The sequence below is a fragment of the Adiantum capillus-veneris genome, chromosome 26, assembly GCF_014529385.1.
Source record: "Adiantum capillus-veneris isolate H3 chromosome 26, ASM1452938v2, whole genome shotgun sequence".
Taxonomy (NCBI): Eukaryota; Viridiplantae; Streptophyta; class Polypodiopsida; order Polypodiales; family Pteridaceae; genus Adiantum; species Adiantum capillus-veneris.
In genome coordinates this window covers 54375395-54392142 of record NC_140956.1, presented here as the reverse complement: position 1 = coordinate 54392142, position 16748 = coordinate 54375395, and positions in this window count along the sequence as shown.

Sequence of the window (16748 nt, the reverse complement as noted above, 5' to 3'; positions counted from 1 at the left end):
TTAGAGAGCACTTTGCCTTCCAAGACAAATCTAAAATTTGCAGTGTTTGATAACTCGGAGATCGCTAAGCTTCTTAGAGCAGGGGTTATGGCCAACTGAGAAGTGAAAGATTCAGCATTAGGCTTGTCTTTCTCTTCACCTATATTTTTTATCGGAGGTGACGAGAATGAAGTATCTGCCAAGCACCTAGACGCTTTACCTAAAAAAAACCATTGGTGTGAGTAATATACTCTATCGAATCAATAAGGAAACAACAAGCATTACCTCTAACTACGAGCAATGCCTTTTTAATAGCTGAAGAAGAGGCTTTATTCAACTTTGATCTTGGGCTAAGTTTTTTGCTATGCGGGGAAGATTCTGAGGATTGATTGAGGTTTCGAGCCAAAGGTGAAAAATCAGCAGCAGTGTTACACTTCTCACTGTTAAGGTCTTTTTGCAACTAAGGTGCTACTACACACTCGGGCTCAAACAGTGCATCATCAAAACTAATATCTACAAACATATGCTCATGTCAATGCTAAAATATTTAATATGTCAAAACTAATATCTACAAACATATGCTCATGTCAATTCCAAAAAAAAACCTAGTACAATCAGAACCCTAATCCTTTTAACAAGGATATAACATTTTTCTCAAAAATAATATAAACCTGTCCACTTTATAATATTAAAATTAAGTTTGTGTACAATAATATCTTCTTTATTTAGATAAATATTAAATGAAAAATTATAAACTAAAGAGTTTTTTTGCTTAGAGATTCTATCCTAAGTTAGGAAACAAATTAGCAACAAACCAAAATTCAAAAGAAATTGTCAAACAAGCTTTTCCGCAAGTGCAATTAAATTCTGCCTTGCCGTTTGTCTTTCCCTATCCCATAAGCTCAGAACAGAACACCCAACAACATAAAGGACGTGAATCCATAGTTGGGCATGTAGTCATCATCACAGCTTATCAAGTAGAAGAGTACCATTTGTTTTAACACTAGAATGGTAACATGACACTTTTATGTCCTTGGACACTTTTGTGTCCTGCTAAGTGACCATTTTGCTTGAATTATTTGAAGAGTATGAAAATGAATTTCTAGGTGCTATATATCCACAAAGTTGCCTTATGAGCTGAAAAAAACTTAGCTTTTTTTTTTTAGTATCAATCTCACCATTAACCTTACTCTTGCACAACATTTTTGAACCTAAACTGTGTGAAAAAACGAGTCCTATTTTTGGCTTTTTTTCCATTTTTGGCAACTATACCACTCTAAACTTCATGTTTGTGAGGTTTAGATGGCTAGAGGTTAGGCCTTCATAGTTCTCAACATGTTTTGATGTTTTTACGGAGAGCTAAGTGTTAAAATTGAAAGTTATGACCAATTTACAAGAATTGCATAATCCTGTTTTTTGGCCAAAATTAGCACTTTTATGATTTTTTTGGTGGCTTTCTTGATATCCAAATTCAATTTTGATTGTGTAAGTGTAATGTATAACATAAAGCTAATCTTTCTTGAGTTTTGGGGGACCTAATATGCTATATAGCATAGTATATGATGATGGTTGAGTTTTTTGATTGTTGAAGAATACGATACATTTTAGAGTAGCAAGTATAACTCTCTCAATATTGCTAGTTTCTTAGGCCAATTGTGTGTATTTTGTAGGTAGTAACCATATCTAATCATAGACTACAAACTTGGCTAGATATTGAGTAGTTTCTATGGGTTTCTAGAGGTCATAATGCTAAACCCAGATTTTTCATGTTTGCTGTATTTAGCACTTTATCATTGCCCCCAAGGTTCCAATTGTAAGAGATCCATTATCCTTTTGACATGCTCCATGGCTCCTTTTGAATCTAGAGGCCCAAAGGGAACTAAGAAAACATGTATATAGTATCTGTATTGAGCGCGACTATAGAAACTTTGATGATAGGTCCGCAGAATGGCAAAAATGCAAATTTTTTGTACCTATTTTTTTTACCCAAAAAAAAATTAGTGAGGTAAATGCAACCATATGTTTTGGTCACCAACCCATTGAAGTTAATGGGGCATTTTATCTCATGTCCTACAAAAATCCCCAGTTTTATTTATATGCAATCAACCGTAAGAAATTGCTATTTTGGGCAAAATGCATTGGTCCATCAACTTTGGAGGCTTGTAGTGACCAAGGGATGAGAAAAGTTACAAGTTTCTCATTTTTTCCATATGTAGTAGTTATTGAACTGTAAGCTCATGAAAGGATTTTTCAAAATGAGTGGATCTACTATGGTTTTGGAATTTTTTCCCAAAACCCTAAAAGGACACTTTTATGTCCTGTTAGGTTACCATTCTAGTGTTAATGCTCAGTCTCTATTCATCTAGAGATGAATAGCAAGCAAGTAGAAATCAAAGCAAATCCCCGATATACTGAGAGCAAGTCTTAGATAAAAGGCTCTATTTTTTTTCCTGATAGAGGCATCACAAAAATACTCTAAGGACAGAAAGAACTTGACACATACTACATACAAAGAATGAATACTATAAAAAAACAAAACCAGTCTTAAGCATTAAAGATGCTATCGCGGAAGTCTAAAAGGCAAATTCATATTGTTCCAAGATGTGCCTTGCGAAACTGAGGAGATCAAAGTAGCAAAACATTCTTGAAGTACTTAAAAGTCTTTAATTCACTCAGCTTAAAGAGAAAAAACTCCTGTATATTAGTCTCATCAGTGAACATTTACAAGTGCATACAGGGACCACCCTTGAGCTTCTTCAACAGCCACAAACTAGAATTAAACATGGTGTTACAGCTGTACAAATAGATAAGCTGAGGGCTTGAGATCGACAAAGATCGACAGATATGTGTATCTACTCGAGAAAAGCTTTCATCACCGGATCTGCAAAGTCACAAGATAGTTGGTATCATAGATAACAAGGATTAACAAAACCCAATGTACTCTTAACAGTTTATCCACTAAGAAGAACAATCAAAGCTTCCCCTTGCGCGTCAGGATCAGACTATTGAACCCGTTTACTACTTGAACCCATTTACTACAATCGACACCAAATAAATACGAAAAGGACAGAAGCAAAGCCAAAGCTATCAGGCCCCAGTCCATATCCGAAACCTCAATATTATCGAAACCTCGACAGAGTCTGAAGCCAAGATTTAGTTAAATTCTCCAAGTGCTAATGCTTGCACAGCGTCCGAGCCCCTCTCAACAACTGCCTAAAGCTGCGTCAAAACTAACCCACCTCGATAGCTTCTACTACTGCCCTGCAATCCGATGCAAAATTGCATACACAAAAAACAAATGCATAAGCAAAGCAAGGCAAGATACATATAGTGCAAATGTGTGTAAAAATTAATACAAACCTGTGCAAAAATTGCGCATCAAATACAGTAGCAATGCAGCAGCGCCGACCAATAACAGTACGTTGTCATGGGACCCTGTCGAAGCGGCGGGAAACATTAGGCAAAATTTGGACTCACAAAGGGGCCCTTTAAGGAGTTTGACTTTACCTCTCTCTACCAAAATGGGCGCATGGATAAATTTTTGCAAACAAACTCCAAAGTTGACGGAGGTTTGACAGTTAGAATGTCCTCTTCAAGCTCTATCTACTCATGTATAGCACGCCATGATATTCCTCACATTTTATAAGATTCTTTTTTGATTCACCTATGATGTGACAACTCTGTCGGAATCTAAGTGAATTAAAAAAAGAATCTTCTAAAATATGAGGAATCTCATGGCGTGCTATACATCAGTAGATAGAGCTTGAAGAGGACATTCTAACTGTCAAACCTCCGCCAACTTTGGAGTTTGTTTGCAAAAATTTATCCATGCGCCCGTTTTGGTAGAGAGAGGTAAAGTCAAACTCCTTAAAGGGCCCCTTTGTGAGTCCAAATTTTGCCTAATGCAAGGCCCGATGGGCGAGCAGAGGAGATCGAATCCAGGACTTCACGGATAAGAGACGTTGTCAAGTTCTCCAACGGATTCAACTCACGCTGAAACTACCAAGAGCAAAAGGCTGACACCGTGCAGGCCCATCATATCCGTCTTGAAGCTTGATACAAGAAGAAACCAAATATGCCAAAGCACAGTGAGAGAGAGAGAGAGAGAGAGAGAGAGAGAGAGGGAGAGAGTGGGACGAAACAGACATTTGAGCTCTATGGGAGCGAGGGCGTATGGCCGCAGCACAAAGTTGAAATGCAGAGCTTTGCCCAGCAGAGCACTCCGAGGCTCACTGCCTTGAAGGGAGCAACCCTGTCGAGAAAGAAACGCCCAAATGATGAGCTCCCCTTGAAAACCTAAGGAGCGTGTCTTATCATTCCATCCAAAGATCATCATAAGCCAATAAAAATGCTACACATCGTCAATCCATATCCCTACCTCTACCAACCACCTAGGATACCCATTTTGTGAGCATAGTGGCCACATTCACAACCACTTTAATCATGCCACAAAGTGGTGCTTGATAAAAAACCACAAAATGAACATAAAACAAATTAAAAACATTTTAGTCAGCAAAAAGAGAAGTGATCTCTACAGCCTTTGCCCTTTGGGCAGGCCAAAAAGAGAGAGAGAAAGAGACAAGGTGTGCTTTAGAGGATAGGTCTAAGTAAATGATGTGGCGCAAAATGAAAGGGCACGACAAGGATTGTGCTTCAAAGGATGGCGCTATAAATCAAGGTTCAAAGGAAGAAAGCAAAAGTAAAATCATGAAATAAGGATGAAGATCCAAAGATAGAAAGCAAGAGACAAACCAAGAAACAAGATCAAGGGGTTCAAATTAACAAACCATCTCAAATCCATCCTGGGTCTTGTGAGATGCAAAGGTGTAACCTTTTTGTCTATAATCCCCAAATTGCTAACTTAGGACTGAGCTTGCATTGAGCACAAGGGATAGCAAAGAAATAATGATGCAAGAAAACTCGGACGAGGCATGATCACCAAATGCAAGTATACAATAGTTCAATTTGTTGAGGCTTATATACGTGACATGAAAGTAACTATTAGATAGAAAGATCACTAATGACGCTTATATACGCGACATGAAAGTAACTATTAGATATAAAGATTACTGACGACCGGAATATCACAAGGGAAGATATTTCTTAATATCTTTTTAACAATGTCTATGATCTTTGGGACAACCTTCACGTTTATGAGTTTAAATGCGAGGCCATCAAACGTAAAAGAGAATTACATTTTCTTAGAATGTGCTCAAATAAAAAGATATCTTACAGAGTGCCGTTTAACACACACACACACACACACACAGATGCCTTAGAGAGAGATCCTGATAGGTAGAATGACAGGTGTCCTAGAGAGAAATAGAGAGAGCACTAAATATAAGAGACCTCTAGCAATAACTTATGTGCTTTTCGACAGTTATTGCACTGATTAAAAAAGAAGAAAGATCAGCTATTGCCAAAGTACCTATTGTCATAAAATCTAATATCTAACCAACCCAAATGATTTTCTCACATTAAATTGATCACTTAGTGTGGGAGAATAAATGGGAACAAGGGTTAAGATATAAACATGTACTCACCCGGTAGACCAAGGAGGGCTCGGCATTCTTAACCCTATATCTCATGTTGAGGCCCTTTGTGCTAAATTTATGGTCTCATTGGCTAAACAAGACCAAGCTTGGTCTATCATGACCAAGGAAATGCTTGATGCAGCAAAACTGGGATGGAAAGGGGGAAACTAGAAGGGGGTTGTGATGCACGACAAACTTCTCGCCTCGAAGTGGTCTTATCTTAGATCTAGTGGACTCTCATGGGAGCTGATGAGGAAGTGCAAAAGTGCTGCTGAGGTTTTGGAATGGGGGGAAGTAACCAGATACTTTAAGAACTCCATATTGCACTGGTCCCCTTGGCTCTCTAAAATATTTGGGCCGCCGCAAAGCCCTTACTGGATAAAAATGGCCAGGAAGGTGAATAATAAGGGGCTCGTTCGACTAGAGAAATTCTGGGATGGCAACAGGAAGTGCTAGAAAACTGCTCACTCTTTAGCCATCCAGTTTCAACTGGATGGCGTTGAGACCTTACTAGTCTATAGGATGATTAAAGAGCTTGGTAAGGAGGTGATGCCAATTTGTGAATCCAACTTTGAAGGGGACGCTTGGAGATGGCCCGGGAGTAGCCTCTTTTGGAAACCACACTCTAAAGGAATTTACCATACATTAATACACGAGGCTAATTGGTGTAGTACCCTCAACAAATTATGGAAGAGGCATTGGACGGAAAAACGGTGGGAGGGAGTCATGGAGAACATCTGGAAGCCAAGATGGCCTCAATATATGAAGATATTTCTGTGGAAAGTGATGTGGGGTGCTCTGCCAACGGGCGTAAAGATACAAGAAAGAAGCATCGGGTCCGATTGTTGCTCAGGGTACAGAATAGCCAATGAAGACCTAGCCCACCTTTTCATGGGATGCTAAGCAATCAGGGGCATGACTTGGAAAATATGCAAGTGGATTCAAAGGACATGGAAAATTAAGTTCTTCAAGAATGATATGTTCTTTGGTAGTAACAGGATGGGAAGTCCTGCTCTTCTCGTCTGCACTCAAATAATCAGGTACTAATTCATGCACCATATTTGGCAAGCAAGGAACCTCCGCGTGTTTGAGGGGGATCTAGCTGTGGTAAGCTTTTGTGAAATCACGCAAGAGAGCAGATTGATGATCCACATGATCGGATGCAAACAAACCTTAGAGGACTCGTCTAGAACAATACATAACATCTTGTAATAATTAAAGCCGAGGAGTAGGAGTGGTTTCTCTAGCAAGCAGATAACTTGTAATCCTTTGACCCTCAAGGCTCGGTCTGAGCTGGAGGATTGGTGTATATTTCTGTTCTTAATACTATCCACTCACAATTGTGAGTTTTGCAAAAAAAAATACATAGACATGTGCTTATAGATCTATCTCAACACGGGGTCAATGGTAAAGGGGCCCAAATGAGAGATGGTATATCAAAGAGCGAGGCTAACCAATGTAGCATAAGACCTTAGGGTTAAATTCATTGAAGACCTCCAATAATGTGTGTAAAAGTACTTTGAGCTTAGGTAAGCTAGGACTGAGCTTGAGGTGGGAACCTGACCCTAGCTCAAGGTGCTTGTCTTGCTTGAGGTGCTTGTCATGCTTGAGGTACTTGTCGTGCTTGATTAAGGTGCTTGAGGTGCTTGTGTTGTTGGATGATTAAGGTGCTTGAAGTTCTTGTCCTGTTGGATGACTAAGGTGCTTGAGGTGCTTTGTTGTGCTTGCTTGAGATGCTTGTGGGAAAATCCCCAAGCTATAAGTGCTTTGTCATGCTTGATGAGTAAGGTGCTTGAGCACCAAATGTCAAAGTGATTCCTACATAAGAGGGGGCGAGCCCATATTGTAGGGTCTAGTGAGAGAATACACACACACACACACTCAAGGTAACCCCAAGCCTTAAGAGGCAGCAAGGACACATGTCAATCTCCTACCCATGTTATCTTCATGAGATGCTTGAATCCTATTGGCCAGGCTTGAAAGGGGTCCAATGATAAATTACTTGAATTAACTAATTGTTTTTGCATTTATCAAGTCCTCTCTCTCAAAGGGGAAAGGGGGACACTTGTCCCAAGACTACCCCTATTTCTAGAAATGGCCCAAGCTTGTGATTGGCTAGGCTTGGCATGAGCTAATGAGCTTCAAGCATGAGCTAGAAGAGGGGGTCAACCAAAGCAAGAAGAGGCCTTGCTTGCAGTGTATACTCTCCCACACACACTCTCATTTTGCATCGTGTGCTATGCAAAGTGCAAGAGCTCCATCTCCTTCTCCAAGCTCCTTGAGAAGTTGAGAGCCTACACCAACACTCTTGGCTATGGAGCGCAAATCCAACCAGAATCCATGTTTCAATGCTTAAGCTTTCCATCTCCTCCATCTTCATTACTACGCTATTATGAATGCTAGCAAGAAAAGCTATGATAAGTGAGGAACTAATTCTTTCTCCTATGAAATGTTTCTTCTTCCTCTTCCCTACCCTCATTCCATGCTAGCTCTCTCCACCTTCGAAGGTGTTTGAGGTCTTGGGACTGATGCTTGGGATAGTTAAAGCTTTCTTCAATGTTTATGTTATGCTTGTGATGCATGAAGTTTTCCATAGTCATTGCATCACTTAGGTCATAAGGAACACAAAAATTGTATTGTAACAAGTCTCTCTTGATGGGAGAAATCATAATACAAATGCCTATTGGAGGGGGGATCGACCGGCTCCACATGAATCCGGTCCTCAACTGTTGTCATGTTCTCTAAATTCTCTCTCTTGCAAAAGTATTGTTCATGCCAAGTTAACTAATTGCTATGTTTATGTTGTTATCTTCAACTATGTTCACCCGCTATGCTCACAAAGTAATTATTTATTTATTTTTTGCAAAACTCACAATTGTGAGTGGACAATATTAAGAACAAAAATATACACCAATCCTCGAGCTCAAACCGAGCCTTGAGGGTCAAAGGATTACAAGTTATCTGCTTGCTAGAGAAACCACTCCTACTCCTCGGCTTTACTTATTACAAGATGTTATGTATTGTTCTAGACCAGTCCTCTAAGGTTTGTTTGCATCCGATCATGTGGATCATCAATCTGCTCTCTTGCGTGATTTCACAAAAGCTTGCCACAGCTAGATCCCCCTTAAACACGCGGCGGTTCCTTGCTTGCCAAATATGGTGCATGAAGTAGTACCTGATTATTTGAGTGCAGACGAGAAGAGCAGGACTTCCCATCCTGTTACTACCAAAGAACATATCATTCTTGAAGAACTTAATTTTCCATGTCCTTTGAATCCACTTGCATATTTTCCAAGTCATGCCCCTGATTGCTTAGCATCCCATGAAAAGGTGGGCTAGGTCTTCATTGGCTATTCTGCACCCTGAGCAACAATCGGACCTGATGCTTCTTTCTTGTATCTTTACGCCCGTTGGCAGAGCACCCCACATCACTTTCCACAGAAATATCTTCATATATTGAGGCCATCTTGGCTTCCAGATGTTCTCCATGACTCCCTCCCACCGTTTTTCCGTCCAATGCCTCTTCCATAATTTGTTGAGGGTACTACACCAATTAGCCTCGTGCATTAATGCATGGTAAATTCCTTTAGAGTGTGGTTTCCAAAAGAGGCTACTCCCGGGCCATCTCCAAGCGTCCCATTAAAAGTTGGATTCACAAATTGGCATCATCACCTTACCAAGCTCTTTAATCACCCTATAGACTAGTAAGAACTCAAAGCCATCCAATTGAAATTGGATGGCTAAAGAGTCAGCAGTTTTCCGGCACTTCCTGTTGCCATCCCAGAATTGCTCTAGTTGAACGAGCCCCTTATTATTCACCTTCCCGGTCATTTCTATCTAGTAAGGGCTTTGCGGAGGCCCCAATATTTTAGAGAGCCAAGGGGACCATTGCAATATGGAGTTCTTAAAGTATCTTGTTACTTCCCTCAATTCCAAAACCTCAGCAGTAAGTTTGCACTTCCTCATCAGCTCCCATGAGAGTCCACCAGATCTAAGATAAGAGCACTTCGGGGCGAGAAGTTTGTCGTGCATCACAACCCCCTTCCACTTTTCCCCTTTCAATCCCAATTTTGCTGCATCAAGCATTTCCTTTGTCATGATAGCCCAAGCTTGGTCCTGTTTAGGCAATGAGACCATAAATTTGGCACAAAGGGCCTCAGCATGAGATACAGGGTTAAGAATGTTGAGCCCTCCTTGGTCTATCGGGCGAGCAACTACCTCCCATCTAGCCCACTGCCATGGTTGGGAGATTTTTGTGTTATTCTTCCAAAGAAACTTTTTCATTGGTTTTAAGAATTCTTTCCTGTTACACTTAGCCATATTGAGCACGGGGCTGAGGAAAGCAATATACGAGATCATAAAAGCAATGATCACTCTAATCCAGCTTTGAAAGGGTAGGAAAACAAACTCCCACCTTCTCATTTTTGGCGCTTATTTTTTCAATGACCCATTGAACTCTTTGACTGTGGGTTACGTCCACCCCTACGGGGGCTCCGAGGTATCTAAATATACTCCCTTTTGAGATAATCTCTCATGTCCAGACTGCTGGGTCAAAAGAGTCGTTCTCCGACAGGAAGATTAAGTCTTGAGTTCTCTATATTGCACTTGGATCCTGAGGCCATGGAAAATGTTTCCACAATCTCCAGTGTTCTCATGACAACTTGAGGGCACGCCTTCAAGAATAGGAGGGAATCATCTGCGAGCATTTTGGTCAGTAGTTGGTCGTTGCTCGGCAATGCCAGATCTTGAATCTCTCTCTGCACAGCACTGGCTTCGAGCATTGTAATGCGAGAATGCGACCCGATGGCAAACAACAAGGGGGCAAGGGGACATCCTTGCTTAGTAGACCTTTTAACCTCAAAAGATCCCACAACTCTGTCATTAAACAAGATCTCTGATTGGCTGTCACCGCCTAGTGTGCGTATGAGGCGACAAAGACGAGGCCAAAAGCCTAGAGCTCCCATGACTTCTTCTATATAGGACCATTCTATCTTATCATAGGATTTGTCAAGGTCCACTGCAGCAAGATGCACTCTTGCTTGGAGAAGTATGCATACTCTATTCCTACCATTGCTGCCAAGATATTGTCATATATAGATCTCCCTTTAATGAACCTGTGTTGATGGGGAGAGATGATCCGACTCAGGAGGGGGGCAAGTCTAAGAGCTATTACCTTGGGAATAACTTTGTATGCTACTGACATCATCGTAATGGGATGCCAATGTTTAAGTTGAGAGCAGCAAATCTGTTTGGGGATGGGCTTAATAAGCCCTCTCTTAACACTTGCATCCAACGAATCTTTGGAAACAGCTAAATTGGCCATCTGTGTGACTGGACCCTTGAGATCTTCCCAAAATTCCTTGAAGAATTCAGTCGTCACGGGGGACTTTCATTGCCAAGAGCTTTTAGTGCCGCTAAGCATTCTTCCTCAGAGAAGGCCTTTTCCATGCGGTTGCCTTCCTCCTGGGGAACCTTCTTTTCAACACTTCCAAGTAAAGACGCATGGGCTTCTTCCACTTCCTGAGATTGGGTCTCTAGTTGGCCGATAATCTGACTGAGATACTTGAGCATAAGTGTAGCCATCTCATCTTGGTTTTGAATTGTATTCCCTTTCTCATCATTGAGCACTTGCACGCGGCCTCGACTTTTCCTCACTTTCAGAGCCCTAAAAAAATGTGCTTTGTTAGAAGGCTCTGGTTGCAGGAAAGTTTCCCTAGATAGCAATCTCGCCTTCTTGATTTCCTCCAGGTGTTCGTTGGCCAGGTGAGATTTAGCTTCAAGCCATCGCTTGTGCTCATCTTTGGTAGCAAGTCTGGCAGCCTTCCTAGAGGCTAATTGCACTACCTCCTCTGTGAGATGTTTGATATGTGCCTCATTGGCTTTTTTTACCCGAGGACCCGAAGTTTTGATAGCTTTTTGCATACTCCGAACAAATACATTCCAAGCACTAGGTTTATTCATTCCCACATCTTTCTTGAGCTTTCCCAACGCTTTCTTGGTGATGCTTCTGAAGAGAGGGTCTTTGAACAGGTGTGTCCGTGTAAACAAGAAGCTTTTTCTACCCTCTTGAATTGGGTAAGAGGAAATTTTAGAAAAATTTCTAAGCACGAGTAGCAACCCGCTTCGCAATTCCAACATAGTATCAAAAAGTTGAAAGAATGTGCATTGTAAAGACCAACAGAATCAACCACCAACTCTATGATTAGCAAAGCACCTTTTGGTTGCCTTCTGACCATAAAAACAATGGCAAGTATCTTGCGTGGCATGATTCAGGGTACGCCATCATGTGAGGGGCGCTAATACACCCTATTTAGTTTAACAAGTAGGTCGAGTTAAGAAAACAGACGCTTAATACAATAAGCAGACAAAGTGCAGGTCGTGTATTACTAAATGAGGTTATCTTTTTAAATACAACCAACACACTGCTCAATATGCATTGCGACAGCAGCACCACTAGAGATCTTGGGTGAATTCGTTCCTGAAACGTGAAATCGGGGCTTCAAGCCCATCAGTGGCGACAACCACAACCCCATAGCTCCTCAAACACAAAGAGAAAAAATTATTGCCTTCTGAGGGATCGAAAAGAGATCCACAAGAAAAGAGAGAGCGTGCAAGGTCAGTGAGTGAAGGGAAGAGAGTTGAGGGAAGCATTGAAAAAAGGCTCGTGATGCTCCTCTGCAAGAAGCCGAGCACAACTGAGCCACACCCTACAAAGAGGCTCGCACAAGTACTACCTAGGTTTGCACAAGAGGCATGAAAACCCAATATATTGTTCAAAAAAGCCTAGGGTAAGAAAGCGAAAGTGAGCAAAAGACAAAACGTGATGGGAAGGGACCTAGGGTTTTAGGGGACTACCCTCATCTAAACAAGAAGAAGAACCTCAAAAAATGAACCTCCACAATGATTCCATTTCGGTAACTCCACTTTCTTGAGAGCCTTTTAAGGTTGGGTTTAGACGAGGGCCGGCGGAAGAAACATTGGGTGCAAGCCTGCCGCCACCGTGTCTGAACGATGGTGGAGGAGGAACCTCAAAAAAGAGAGAGAAGTTGAGAGCAGCCAACAGCTCTTCCGGGGGGGGTTGGAAGAAGATTAGCGGGCCTGGAGGAAGAACACCTAAACTGCAACCAATCAGCCTTCGCCATCCAAACTCGACACGCCTGTGTGTAGAATTGCCGCCGCTTCATTTGAACCAAGCCTAAGTTTTCTCCCACCAACCCTCAGGACTGAATTGGAGTGGTGAGGGGATCCATGGTTGCCAAGTCCACACACAAACTTTTATGTAATCGCAACCACAGTAGTCCCATCAAAACTAAACCCGGCCACAAATTGGACCCCCTAAACTAGAGCAGTGCATGTTTTTTAGCATAAAACATCATAAAAAAAAGCGTGAATACAGCACATGCACGTGGGTGAGTTGGTTAGCCCATGTGACCCAAAACCTAGCTGCGAGGTGGTGGGTTCAAAATCGACCGAGATTTCTGCCTTGGATTTCGCACTGCCCGGGTTTAGCCCGCCTCAAGATCCCGCCTCCCACTTCCAGACCATCGATCCCCTCAACCCCCCCCCCCCCCCCACATTCAATTTTGTGTGTCACTCCCTCCGGCCTCCATGATGGTGACGGGAGCAAAGTGAACCCCGAACCCCGACGGCCTCTAAAACCCCGAGGGTCGAATGGTACACCTTGAGCCTATCACGGTAAAGCGAACAGGGGGCACCACCTAGCTTTGAGCGGCTAAGACGCAGACCACGACGATATGAACACCGCAAACTTACACACACACACACACACACACACAGGTTGACAAATGATGAAAACCCTCGGGGGTGTGAGGAAGAATTATTTCTGCAGTATTTACAATGACCTTCCTTCCAGCGAGGCGGCACACCGTGGTGATAGAGAGGTAGGGAGAAAGAATGGTGAAAACTACTTGGTGCGTTCTCTAAGACGACTCAATGATTCTGAAGCTTGCTACCAAGAGCGTGTATAAGTGTGTGCATCGACCATTGGAGTCGAGAGGTGGATGTGACTCCCTTCGCATGGTGCAATTCCCAAGGCAAACCATCACACAAACCCCCTCCCCGTGATGCCAATAGTGTCAACTCTTCCCACTACACTCTACCAAGTACTGACCTCTCATGGACTGCCCCCCCCCCGATAGTGACCTCTGAGTGCCAATTTATAGGTGTTGGCTGCTTGGATTAGGTAATCCCGATTTGATTAGGGTAAGCTAATCGGAGAAAAGCAAGCGGTGGGCCCGTTGTGGTTGACCCTTGCTTTGTTTCGGAGGGGGGGGGTATTAAAAAAATGAGAATCTCTAGGCCTTTGTGACCATCACCTAGAAAGAAGGAATTTACAAAGTGGGAATTTTACAAGGCTTGGGTGAAAACTGAAGAAATCATGAACATAACCTACAAATTACTGACAATGACGTCGTGGTTGCGTGATGCCGACGAATAGTGTGTTGCCCAAGCGTCGGTGTAGCAAGTACTTCTTTTCGGGGTCGGCCGGGGCATGCCTTCGGCGCATTTCTCCTTTTTGTTGTTGGCGGCGCGTGCTTTGGGTTCCTTCCTTCTTTTGTCGAGTTTGTCGATGTCGTAGGATTCTCTTTTTTTTTGTTTATCATGTGTGTGCGTTTGTGCGTGTGTGTGCGTATGGGTGCATGTGGGCGGACAAGCGTGTGTACGTGAGTTCGCAAGTGTGCCTGTATGTATGTATGGATGTGTGAGTGTATTCATATATGTATGTGTGTTGTGGGCAAGCGTGCGTGGGAACGGGGCTTATTATGTATATATTATATATATTATATATTTTATTTTTTTGTTCCTGTTGGTTGGCAGCCTGCTGTGCAGCTACGCAAGGGTGAGTGAGGGAATGGTGTGGTCAGAGAGAGGGTGTGTGTGTGTGTATGTGTTGTGTGTAAAGAGAGAAAGAGAGAGAGTGAGTTTTTTCCTACGCATGTACAGGCCTGCGAGGGAGAGAGAGATGAGAGAGAGAGGTTTGCGGGCTCTGTGTGCAGAGATTGTGTGTGGTGTGTGTGTGTGTGAATGAGTGTGTGTGTGTGTGTCTGTGTGTAGAGAGAGAGGGGGTTTCCTTATCCGTTGCGCCTTCCGGCTGGAGAACGAGAGAGAGAGAGAGAGAGAGAGAGAGAGAGAGAGAGAGAGAGAGAGAGAGAGAGAGAGAGAGAGAGAGAGAGAGAGAGAGAGATTGAGAGATTGGCCGGCTGGTGTGGTGCGCAGAACGCAAGAGAGAGAGAGAGAGAGAGAAAGAGAGAGGGATGGGGTGAGGTGTTGGTGGTGAGGTGGAGGGAGGGGGAGAGGATGAAGCGGGTGTGTGTGTGTGGAGATAATAGAGAGAGAGGGTGGTTCTTTCTGCACCTGCACAGGCTCGAGCCATAAACGGCTGTGAGAGAGAGAGAGAGAGAGAGAGAGAGAGAGAGAGAGAGAGAGAGAGAGAGAGAGAGAGAGAGAGAGAGAGAGAGAACAATGAGGTGGCGGGGGGGGGGAACGCCTTGTGGGCCTCCGACAAGAGAGCGAGGGAGGGGGGGGGTTTCTTTGGCTATGAAGTGGGGTAAGGGGGGGTGTGTGGTGAGAGAGGGAGGGAATATTATCCCTTCCTGTTTGGTGGCTCAAGGACGAGAGGAGGGGAGGAAGAGTCAATGGGGTGGGGAGAGAGGGAGAATATTAGCGGGCCAAGCGAGGGAGAGTGAGGCCGAGGGAAGGGTGAGGTGAGCGGGTGGGGGAGAGAGAGGGAATATCTTCAGGCTATCGGCTTGCATAGAGAGCGAGGGAGGGAGTGTGAGAGGGGGGGGTTGCTGCTCGAGGCCGCTACTGGCTGAGGGTGGCCAGTAAAGGAGGAGGGGGGGTTATTGAGGGTCAATGGGGTGCGGGTAAGAGAGAGAATATTAGAGAGAGAGTGTGTGTGTGTGATCGGCCATTGGTAGGCAACAAGGGAGATAGCGAGAGAGGATCTCCGGGCCAATTGTGGTCATGCGGCCGTGACAAGAGCTGTGGAGAGCGGGTTGTCAGCGAGAGAGGAGGAGTGGATGAGGGAGAGAGTGGGTGCCAAGAAGGGAGAGAGGGGAAGAGGGATGTGTGTAGGGAAAATGAGAGAGAGAGAGGGGGGGATATTTCATTCGATGCCCGCCTGGGGAATAAACTACAGGGAGAGGGAGAGAGAGAGAGAGAGAGAGAGAGAGAGAGAGAGAGAGAGAGAGAGAGAGAGAGAGAGAGAGAGAGAGAGAGAGAGAGAGAGAGAGAGAGAGAAGGGAGAGTGAAACCGAGGGCAGCTAGCTAGGCTGGGGCATGGACGAGCGAGGGCATGGGGGGTGATAAGGCCGGCCAATCGAGGGGGGGGGGGGGGGGGGGGGGGGGGGCCATGTGACGAGGCCATGCCAGTAAAAACCAGCGTCATAAAGTTTTCCAGGCATTTCCGAGCCTTCCAACGGTACCGCCAAGGCTTCGGCAAGGGAAAAATAAGTTTTTTTTTCTTTTTTTCTTTGATTTCCAAAAATCGGCCATCATTAGTCCTCCCCTTTTGGCTAGAGGCATTCATGCTTCTGGCCCTTCCTTTGCATCTTTAGCTATGGAGTTAGAGGGTTCTCCCTCTTCTGGAATGTCTAGCATGAATTCTGGATCAAACCTAAGAAAATACCTTTTTAGTCTCCATCCATTGACCCTAGTCTTGTGAATTCTCCCATTTGCTTCCATCAACTTATAGCTGTCGTTGTCATAGCGTTTCTGGATGATGAATGGCCCTTCCCATCTGGGTTGAAATTTCTTGTCCTTCTTGGTGTCAAATTTGTTGTCGTATCTCAACACTAACATACCTTTTTCCAGTCCCTTTTCTTTCAGTCCTTGATTGAAAGTGATCCGGCGTCATTCTACCTGCGCTGCATAGTGATTGATTGCTTCTTCCCTATCTAGTTGGAGTCTCCCCAGATCCAAGATGTGGTTTCTGAGATTTACAATTGGACGATGTATCTGGCTAGCCAAAACTCGTAAGCTGGCTATCTGTACCTCAATGGTTAGAATTGCCTCCTTCCCATAAACTAGATGGAAAGGGATGAAACCTAGTGATGTTTGAAATGTCGTTTGGTAGGCCCAAAGAGTTGCCATGAGATGTCTATCCCAGTCCCCCGTGTGATTGTTCACCTGCTTTGTGATGATTTTGCAAATCATTCCGTTTACCTTCTCTACCAGACCATTGCATTGTGGATAGTATGGTATGGAATGTCG